This window comes from Lasioglossum baleicum, chromosome 10 (genome assembly GCF_051020765.1).
Source record: "Lasioglossum baleicum chromosome 10, iyLasBale1, whole genome shotgun sequence".
Taxonomy (NCBI): domain Eukaryota; kingdom Metazoa; phylum Arthropoda; class Insecta; order Hymenoptera; family Halictidae; genus Lasioglossum; species Lasioglossum baleicum.
The window spans coordinates 2,967,126-2,979,128 of NC_134938.1; the positions used below are offsets into that span (position 1 = coordinate 2,967,126).

Sequence of the window (12,003 nt, forward strand, 5' to 3'; positions counted from 1 at the left end):
ATTGTGGTCTCGTACTTTTAGTTTAATATTATTCCTAATTTATCATGAAATAATATGTGTAAGCATTTTATGGAAGAATGATGTGTTTTGAATACAAAAAAAAAATTGGCGATTATAAGAAAATATTAAAACAAAAATTCGACGACATTTTGAGTGTTCAGACTGTATAAAAAGTAATGGTCGTCATAGGGGTGAATCTACATCTCTGGATCGGTCTACATTTGTCAACGAAATTTGTCGCAAAATTGTTTATACCAAAGGCAATTGTTGATAAAGTTTATTTTTACATCAACACCTTCTAGTCATCGAAAAAAGAAAAAGTTTGAAAGGATCCACACGTCGCAACCAAATTGTTATTGATAAATAAGCTGTACTCTACATTATAAAATTCTAATATGAAGTATTATAGCTATGTACTAACAAATTTCTCAGATTCTTCTGTTCCTCCATTGGACCCACAGCACACTGCCATTTAAACGGATACGTCCTGATAACTGTGAAGCACGATACACCACACTCCTACACAACACACTTTCTGAAATCGTGACAGCGAACGAGAAGAAGTTACTCCGGCCACGGTCAAAATACTACTGCGAATGTCACATCGTTTTTTTTCGTGAATGGTTTAGGGTGGGGAAGAGTGTAGCGTTTGTTTATTGGACGCGGTTGTGTCGGAAGGATTTCAGATTGAGGAGTGGGGAACTGTCAAGGAAATTCCTTTTGCTATTGTCTTTGATCGTCAATGGTGTGATTTATGAGTGTATACCTGCTCGTACCTTCGGTAGGTCAATCGAACATATGTTGTCCACCTGTCGGGGTTGAAGTTGTTGAAGCGCTGTGGTTGTAAAATAATAATCGGCTAGTTCAGCGCCGGTTCGCATGCGTTTTTTGCCTGCTATGACCTCCTTTTCAGATGTATCGCCAGTAGTTCGAGCCTTTGTGCTCGCAGCAATAATATGAAGAGGGGGTACGCGACAGAACACTGATGATTCTCGAAAAATCAATATCTCGTTGGGAACGATTTCTTTTGTTTCAATCGACCAGCCTTAATCGAATACATTGTATGCTGGGAGAGGTGTTTCCGCGCGGAAATCGAATTAATATCGCGGAACCATCTTGATCGTGGTCGGAGTAACGTCTTCTCTTTCGCTGTCACGGTTTCGGAAAGTGTTTTGTAGAAGTGTGGTGTTTCATGCTTCGTAGTTATCAGGACGTATTCGTTTAAATGGCAGTGTGCTGTGCGTCCGACGGAGGAACATAAGAATCTGAAAAGTTTGTGAGTACCTATAAAACTTCATATTAGAATTTTATGATCTAGGGTACAGCTTATTTGTCAATAGACTGCGGATCTTTATGCAAAATAAAAAACGTTTGCATTGATTACAAGACACAGAAGCCAAATTATAATTTCATTCTTCTTTTAATTATCTTATCGAGGTAAAACTAATACACTGGCGGTCTTAAATCTTTTTAATACCTCCATTGTTTTAAATTGTATGTACCCATTTCTGTCATAAATGCATAAAATCCGCAGTCTATTTATCAATAACAATTTGTTTGCGACATGCGTTTCCGTTCAAACCTTTTCTCTTTTCGACGAGTAGAAGGAGTTGATGTAAGAACAAACTCTAACAACAATTTTCTTTGATATGAACAATTTTGCGGCAAGCATCTTGTACAAATGATTCAGAGGTGTAGATTCAGATCCTAGAACGGATGACCATTACTTTTTATAGACCATGTATGTACAAGGGAAAAATTTATTTCACCGACAATACGTTCGGCGATTAAACTTGATATTCAACTGGAACGTTCGTCCAACAAATACCGTATTGTATATATATATATATATATTAAATGCTAAGCGTCGAGCCATCCATTACACACAAAGCACCGAGCACGCTTTCACAGAGGAGAGCAGACGATGTCCGAGTTCCAACCGTACGTCAGAGTTTCTCTCGACCGGGGACAATATCGACAAGTTTTCATTTATCTTGTTGCTCTCGCGTAAATTAGATGCGCGGTATAAGCATCGATCACGATGATGTATCGACGGAACGAACGCGAACAAACCAATTGTTTTAACGTCGCGACAGGATGCAGTAAAGCTGGTCACCTGGAAGCGAACGTGATTCGTATAACACGAGCAGTTTAAACAATGCGTTCGCTGACAATAAAAAAAAGAACACGAGCAACATGACAAGCAGAAAAAAGGAAAGATCTTTACAATGGAAGAATTGAAAATTGTTTCTGATGTCAGGGAGTTGTGACGGAACACATAAAAGTCGCCGCAGCTTATAGTTTCGCGATTGTTACTTCAATATTCCTCTTGGATGACCTTTATCAAGCGTTCAAACGTTCATCTAGTTTTACTAAAAATAACTAGCTTCATTATAGATTGAAAAACTGATCCAATATGAGAATGATGCCATCTACAGGCTCTTATGCTGACTTTTTTGTAGTAAATCTTTGCAGGGAAAGCTTTAGAGAGTTGTACTTTAAATGTCGAAAGGGCCCTCCATGCATCTTGATGATCTCCATGCATTTATAGCGAAATTGAGTAGATGAAATTCAGAATTGTTGAAAAATTTTTAAACTTGAGAATGCCCATACATGATTTCTCTATTAAAATCATTAATGGAAGCAATAACAATCGATTTAGTTTCTATTTCTTGCATTCGATCCAACCAATTTCTATTTTGCATAAAGATCCGCATAATTCAATTATTTAACTGTGTTCCACCAATCCGATCATTTTGAAACTTCCAAATATACATAGCAGAATATTGTTCCTGAATTTCTTGGTGTCCCTCAAAGAAGTTGCTTGCAACCCCCATCCCTGAACGAATAAATTTTTATTCTACCCTTCATCACTTGCTCACAATTGTGAAAATATACATATATGACTGCGTATAATGATAACTAGACAGTAGTTAATCTCAACTACAGTGATACTAACCAATGGAACAGCTGTTGAATCGTGTCCATTCTTATCTCGGTTATCTCAATAGTTAGTATTGTACTTCTTCAGTGTGTTACACGTTAGCCTTCCCTATGGGGTGAAACGCACACGGGGAGAAGGGGCGTGGCTTAATAATGCATAAAAGAGATGTGAGTCATTGGTGAGTCATCTATGAAACGATCGAAGGACGGTGTCCACTGTTCTTTATAATTCTACTAACTCGAACAGGTAGGAAATGTCACATGTGCGAAGACTGAGCGCTTTGGTACGAAGACTAAAATGAAGTACTTACATAAAATTCATTGCGTAACATTCGCGGTTGTCCGGAAAGAACGTCGTAATGTCACAATTTCAAAGTTTCAATTTGAGTTTATGCATTAATTGAGCTTCATAGTTATAGGATTTACGTATTTACCAGAAAGAAAGTGATGAAAATAAATTCGAAAGGCTCAAAGAAATAATGCAATTTAACCGATGTCCTATTTCAAAGCATTAACGATCAAAAACGGCAATATCTCGAAAGTGAAAGTGGCGTTCTTCCTGATAGCCACAGATATTCTGTCCAGCAAATTCTGTGGGTCTAAAAGCGGGAAATCGGGGTCTAGTCAGCAACGCCACAATAAGCCCAGGGGGGAACTACGAGGGCTAGTATAATTTCGTATGACGCATTGTACATCGGCGATGAAACGACTTATCGATACGTGGATACGCAGAGCGGTGGCGTTTATCAACAAGTTCCATTGAGCTGCTGTGCCGCAGATTATGGATATCTACTGTGCGTCAATGTCACGAATACCGATGGCCATCGCGAGGTAAAGCGAGACGGAATTCCCAGGGCGGTAGACGTGTCCCATTAAAATAATTGTAGTTCCCGCGTCGTTAACTAACGGCTATGACTGATGACAACACTTGATTTATTATCACGTGGGCGATGATGCTGTTCGCCGGTGTAGGAGCACCAAGGAGTGACCGCAGTCATGTCGCGTGCCATTAACCCCCGAGGAAATTTGGAAGTTGTAAATTCGGGGATCAGAGTTTCTTGAACCCCTAAGTAAACTATATATCGAGGCCGATGCTCTACCCCACTCAAATTTATGCTGTTAATTATTTAATGTGTCACTATTAATAATATTTAATTGCCTCACTACGTTTCTGTATACCAGTTCGACAAAGATGAATATTTAATATAATTTAATTGAAGCATTTTGCATTTCTAAAGTACATTTTAAAGGTCCACTTGAGGGTTAAACTTTTAGATTCATATTCTCTTTAGATGGGAATAATTATTATAAATGTGTCACTATTAATAATATATAATTGTTCGTGGATTTATATGAAACTTAATATCTCACTACGTTCCTGTATACCAGTTCGACAAAGATGAATATTCAATATAACTTAATTGAATCATTGCATTTCTAAAATACATTTTAAAGGTTCCCCTGGGAGGGTTAAATTTTTAGATTCATATTCTCTTTAGATGTGTGACGAGTTTTATCACATTTTCTGCTATGAAAGTTTGTAGAAATAGACACTCGGATTTGTTTGATCGAACACGTTCCGTCGGGAGTAATTTCCAAGGAGAGAATGTCAATTGCGGTGGTTAAAACTTCTCTGTAACATTTAACATTGACATTTTTGAGACATTTATGTTCTACTAACCGTAGGAAGAGGAGGCGTGGATGATTACTGTGGCGCGTCATAGCTTGAGTGACTAATTCCAAGGGTCATGAAGAGTTGAAGCTTGTTTTCTAGATAAGAATCCTACTATGACAAACAGGTATGTACTAATAGAACAAACGATCGTCCATCATAATTGTTAAAGTACACAATGTTACTGTCGTTTTATTGCCAGCAATAGAGCAAAACAGGATTTCACGAACCATATATGGAAGATCGAAGAACAAAGAGAAGAATTGCAGGACATATATTCCGAAGATTATCATCACATGTGTGATGAACAATAAAATTTGTTACTTGGGAGAGCGAAATAATATCAAAACATTTTTGCGGATGAGAATCCATCGTACACGTACAATTTCATCTGTCCAGAAGATGAGTCAGTAAAGTCACTGAACGCGTATTCTTCCTGTGTGTCGCTTCTCTGGACGTTCTATTAAAATATCGATAGCGATCCAAAGCTAAGCGTTCATAAGCTACTCGTGCATGCTCGAAAGACGACCCACAAGTTTGTAGACATGTATGTCAGCTATAGATCAGGCATGAGTATAGACTGCCTCACGGGGCATTGACCTGGCTCCGTCGAAATCGAGAGCAACGAAACCACATACACTCCGAGCAATTTACACGAAGCATGGTAAGACAGATAGTTTTCCCGTAGCCGTCGAACGTCGGACTCGCGAGAATCGAGAGAATCCCAATCCTCTTTATGACACAACGGGAGTTATTCGCACCGAAACGTTGCCCCCGGGGGCAATTCGGAACGCTTGTTGCTCGTGCCTGCTATAGAGACGATTCTAATCCTCGGTCTTCGCCGCATCGGTGTATAAAATTTTTCCGGGGTTCACTGACATCCACGGCGAGCCATCGACTACCTTATAGTTGGCGCACTTTCGTAACTCGCTGTACATTACCCGTCGGGGAAATTGATCGAGATACCGATAGAAGAACGACGGGGATAATTGAATAACGGGGACCATAATTCTTCTTAAATGCCAGTGGGGGGGTCTCGTATAAATTCTGAATTAATTGATAATTCGAGATGGAGCCGGTTACCGTCACCGATCTCGTCGGATAATGGCGGAACGGAGAAGTCCACGGGCTCTCACGATCTTCGAATAAACCACGCCGGCGGCCGATGAATCATCAGCCGTAGATCACTAACGCGCCACTAAACACGCTCGATCGTCCCAATAACTTGAAAACGAGGCGCTGCACCGCGTGTCGGCGCTCGGGAGACTCACCTTTCCAACCGGTATGCCGATAATGAACATTTTCTATGACGGTCAATAAAGAAGTCCTCGCATCTAACGCTTTCAGAGTATATTTTTATGTCGTAAATCAGTCCTGCTCGGCGAGCCGTGTGGCGAAGTTACGGGCAAATGACGTTGCTTGATCGTGGAATTCATTCGTGCCATTTCATGTTTTCCGCGCCATTATTTTAAACAAATATTTCGTATAGAACTTTCTCTGTTTAGGGGAAGACATGTTATGGCGGTCACAAATCTTCTCTATATGGACCAGCATTTTTATTTAGTACACATTAACCCATTTTCGTCATTCAAGGTTATTTAGTACCGTCCAAAATTTAACTTAGCTTAGGAAGCAGAAAGGGATCTTTCTCTTGGTCAGCTATCAAACGAGCCACTTCCGGCCAAATCGGCTGAAATGTGTTCGCAATATACGGCCGAACAATAATAATTTTAACAAATAGAAGCCAGTAACATGTAATAAACAACTTCTATATTAAAAAAACCCAACATATTGCACAGTTCCATATTCAGAGAAATAATTGACACAATTACAAACTTAATTAAAAATCGCGGAATTTTGGACCACGCGCTGAATTCAAAGATACAAACGCAGCTCTCGACAACGTCGATTAGCGCAGGCGCTATAAACTGTCCGACTGCGAGACCTCTTTTGATCAGGATTGTGACAATGTGTCGGTAAATTAATCGGTGTGGCACGCTGCGTGTGGCGTGTCGTTCAATTACGAATTAATCGAATTCGCAGGGGGGCGGTTTCGAGAACGACGGTAAACCGTGCATCACCGACGCCAGTAATTTTCCCAATCTTCACGGAATATCTCGAGCTGGTAATTATGCCAATTACGGGACGACCTTAGGTTAATAAATACTAATGCTGTCCCCGTCCGGTACAAATGTTTCTACGGCCGTGTGCCGCAACAGGCCTCGCTAACGAGCGATAATTTCTTTCAAGGCGATGATGCGAAAAATTCGCGCTTCCTATAAGAAACCGAATGGCAATCACGGTCGCCCGTTGTCCGACGCGGCGCACGTGATGCACGCGATACATTTCCGTCGTCGTCGGCGAACGAAAATTAGTACAAGTGCTTTTCTTATATTTTTTTTTTCTCTTTCTCTCTCTCTAATAGCAGAGAATATCAAAATTGCGGCTCGCGGCTTTAAGTTAATTCGAGGTTCGCGTTATTGTTCAAGATAATGATACGTTCGCCTCGGCTCGGAATTAACACATTGCGAACGAAGAACGCTTAAATCGTTTAGGAGAGCTTTTAATCTGGCGTTGTTGATGCTTTTGACGGGCTCGCGAAAATTATTACATTGTTGCAAACCTTGAAGCGGTTTACGTAACTGTCTGTGTACTTCGAACTTCTGTTGTTGGTGCAATTGCGTCTGTAGACTCGCGGCGCGGGATCGTAACGCGATTGAAATACTACGTCGGAATGTTGTTGATCTACAGTTGAACCGGTACAAACAAAGAACAGTTGCGCCGAATTTAATTTTAATATCACCGTTGCGCAGCTATTTCCTGCTCGAATTTCATTGGAACCGTGGCCGCAGGTTATGCTAACTCGATTTTCGTACGTTCACCGAAATGTTCATCGTTATATTATTTATGCAACGAAACAAATGCGCTGAACTCGTCGAATTATGCGTTGGAACAGTGGGACTGAACACTTTATCTATCGGAAGCCTGTTGATATTTATGCATCTCGTATCAATATATCAATCTATAAGAATTTTTAACACTAAACCTGCCACGCATTAGAAGCATCTGGTAAATATTGCCTTGTAAAAATGACAACACTTAGTTTATTCAGATTGTCCGTAATTTTCAATATAATAGATGCTCGGATAAAGGAATTTATTCCATAAATGAATTTTTTAATCTTGAAAATTGTACATTACAAAACCGGCCATTTGATCGTGGTAGATTTAGCATTAATAATTGTGCTCTTTAATAATTATATTTTACATAATAACTCCAAACAAAATTATCAGATTGCGTTATTGGAGGTGATTTATCGTCGATATATAATGTGTTAAAACGAAAACAATACCTCCTACATACGTCCAAGTTTTACCTGAAAATAAAGAGAAGAAAAAACTTGAACGTTTTACATATCTGTCAGTAATAATGTAGACGAAATGTAAATTAGCTACTTGATAAACAAAGACGTTTGCGTCATACACGTCGAAGTAATCTATGGTTTAAACATTGACAGTGAACTGTGTATTATCATATCAAGAACATGTACGCATCTGCTCAGAATTCAGAATTCGTACGAGAATTCATTTATACAAACGGCAAATCGAAAAGCCAATGGTGCCCATCGTGGTCACATAGAATTTCATTGAATTCATACACATCGCAGGATTAATACACAATACAGTCTATTGTGTAGTATACAATACATTTGTGTTCATAAAATTATTTCAATCTGCGGATCCGTAAATCCGATTTTCTGTACGGCAGGAAGCTTTTTACGTAATAAGGGAGGACAATTTATTCGATGGATGCGGTTTTTGCTGTTTCGTTCAATGGAATGTGTGATATACCGGCATACTAAAATATTCCTGGGGCGGGGGAACGGCGCCATTATCCGAATTGAAAACATCGCAGCTAGCAGATAGGGCAATAGGCAACCTGAAGAGCCGGTGGTTTCACTTTCTGGCTTATTTCCAACGTCCCGGAGACCCGAATCTGCGTTATGTCTCGATCGATAGATTTTTTTCTCGTGCCAACCCGAAGATCTGTCACCGGTGCACTTTATGCCAATAACTTCTTAAATGTGCAATTTAAGTTTCAGCATGAAGATGAATTGTTGTATGTCACTCATTATTTTTTGAGAGAGTTTCTTCTTGAAATTATCGTTATTTGCCTCGTCATACTTTTCTATGGGTAATCATTTCAGCAAAATTCACTAGCGTTAAAGAGCTTTCTTTAACAGAATACCTAAATAGCTCCGTTAGACTTGATGATAGAAGAAAAATGTTCTGATTGTTGTCGTTTTCAAAGTGTTTTTTTCGTAAATATACCTTTAACCCCACAATGTTGTGGGTAATGTCAAGACGAGTTCAATGACGTGGTACACTATGGTCTTCAAATAACCTTGGACTCATAAATAGCTATAGTTTGACTAATCTGTCTGCTCAACGGAAATTTAATTGCTTAAGCCATTACGTCTCGCAACACGTACACACCGTTAACGGAAGGTGATCTTTAAGCGTACACAAACAAGATTAACAACAAAGTTACGTTTTTAGAAAAAATATTGCCCGTATTTTTAGAAGTCATTCCTTTAAATATTCGTCGAGTAATGTGGTACAAACACGATGGCTGTCCTGCTCATTCTTCACGTACCGTGAGAGAATTTCTGAATGCTGAATTTCCTTTTTTTATGGAGAACAGTCAAAGGTGATTTATATCGTGACCAACCGACTGAACCAGAGAACAGGCAAGAAAGAACAATTAGATCTTGTTGCGAAATGTTGTGTTACTTCTAGAGGTCATAATTTCGAACATTTAATTCAATTTAAATGAAATGATTTCACACATTTTGTAGTTATCATCGCTTTGTTATACATTTTCTAGACCAAGGTCCATAGTGTACCACATCATTGAACTCGTTTTGACATCGGCTATAATACTATGAAATCATCGATGACATTCAAAAGACTGAAAACAACAACAATCAGAACATTTTTTATATCACCATATTTGCTTCCTTTAACAGTACAACTTTTCTTTGGTATATTTTAACTCTTCGAAGAATGACTCTACCGAAACACCTATTTTTTTTTCTTTAATGACGCCTGCGAAGAGTTCACGAGAGGTCACGACGAACGTGGTACACAAGTGTTCGCTAGAGCCTCCTCAAGATGGCTGCATAAAAATTTCTTGCCCGTATTCGAGCACAGGTTACACGAGTGTAACAGTTACAACAATAAGTAGCCAACGCGTCCAAGTTGGTAACGACCCAAATCGCCTAACAGCTTACAAAAAGACCTAGTTTCAACCTGTTTCATGACACGAACATTTTTGAATGAGTTCCACCTATGTTATAGGACAGCCCACTGTGCGTCGCCATAACGCTGCTTTCCCATTCAACAGCCTACGCTGCTGTCCGGTGAGCATGTGATCAGAATGTCAAGCAGCGATATTTATCGGAAGAGCTTTCTTCATCGGCTTCTTTTTTTAGCGGATCACTGAAATGTCCTGGTGGTCGCGTCGTCGATTGCCGCAGCTTCTGGCATGAATTTAACGCGATCGCGATGGAGAAGAAAATTTATTTAAACATGAAATCGATCGACCTTGTTTCCCGGGTATTTTTACGTGTTTGGAGAGTTTCGAACGGTCATGCGCCGTTTGCTATTATACGTTTGCGATGGCATTTGTCCTTTTTGTTCTATCGTTGGAAATAACGAATAAGAGGGAAGGGTTATGCGCGGTGAAATAGAATTTTTGTCCGAGTAGATTAGATCGCGCAATTTTGCTGCAGCCAGTATAATGCGAAGAATGCGGAAGAACCATAATGACCAGGCATAAATGGAAGTGACTAATTCCAGTAAGCTATTCCACGATGCTGTTTCCGATAAACACTTGGTACTTCTGGTACGACCTTGTTGTAATTATTTGCAAATGAGTATTGCTACGCACATTTGCAAGTTGGTACGTTCTTTCAGCAGCCCGATATAATGAATCAAGAACGAATAGAAATTACTGGCTCTTCCAACTAATTCCGCGACTCATTGGTTCTAACGATCACGTTTCACGCTTCTCCCGCGACCTCGATGACTATTCCTATGGAAATGCGATTGTTTCTAAGCTTCCAGCCCGCTTCGACGACGGGTAACACCTAATATCAAATTTAATATCAAAATCCATGTTTTGTACTCTCTCAAGGCTGACTTTTAGACAATTAATAACAATAAACAATCCAATGTCAATCTTTGATCATGATTACTCTACAATATTAGACATAGTCAACCTGGAAACATCATCTGATCGAAGAATAGTATCCGACCAGAGATTTATTCTCAATTTGATAAATAATAATATAGATTGTTCCGCTCTTCTGAGGCAAATCAATTTCTACGTGCCTGAACGTGTTTTGAGAACGAGAGCAGGATTTCAAACAACGAAATAAATCCTTTAAATCGCATTATTGCAAGCTCAAACACACTGTATAATAATATTGATTTTTTTAATGGCACGTTACAGGCATTCAAAAGAAAATTACGCGAGATTATTTGTTAATATCGTACCTGTATTTGTTTAGTTTCGCGCTTGTCCCTTCTTATGTAAATTTTAGGTTAAGACTTTTTTTTGTTATTTTTCTTTTTATCAGTTCTACTGTAAACAACTGTAAACATTTGTATAAAAGGGGACCTCTCGGCCCGTATATAATAATAATTTATTCTGATTTATATAATGCGGATGGCACCTGGCCCATATCCAGCTTGTTACGCAAATCAGTAACGTATGACGATAAAAACGATATTGCACTATTCATTAAGGAAAATGCAAAGAATTGATTTTCTGAAAATGAAAAACCGGAATGCCCCCGTAGGCAGTGCAAGCGTTCGTGAAAGTTGTTTATCGCGAAGTATGCATTTAGTCACGGAAATAATCGTGGGGATGGTAGTTACAGCACCGGAATTTAGGGTGACAGCTAGCAGAGTGCGATAGCGTCTCGCGAGCACCGCGCCGAGGTGCTCGGGTGCAAGCGTACTCGACCCAGAAGTGTCGCTAATAAGCTGTGCGTGGTGGTAAAAACGTAGGGATCAATTAGGGTTAACAGTTGTAATTTCGCGGCATTCCGGGATCCTATCTGCCCGCGCGACGTAGGAAAATGCGACGCTCCAGAAACGGGACTCAAAAGCCATAGAAATACCGATTTCCACGGCTGGCGTTGCGTGTTTAATTACATAACTGGATTGACCGATATACGCAGCCACCGTGCGCCGTGGTTTCAAATTTGAAAAGGTCCGACCCATCGGATCGTGAAGAACTGGAAATATATTCGCGAATTTGTATCTGCCGATTTCCCGGATCGACCCGGCAGCCCGCAGAAAAATAATAATGCTAACGCT

General features: G+C 39.7%; 1 protein-coding gene across 2 annotated transcripts in view; it reads right to left on the reverse strand.

Moving 5' to 3' along the window:
• Positions 1-12,003, reverse strand: part of Ubl3 (ubiquitin like 3) — a 126,494-nt gene that overhangs the window by 47,384 nt on the left and 67,107 nt on the right. The window lies entirely within an intron of this gene.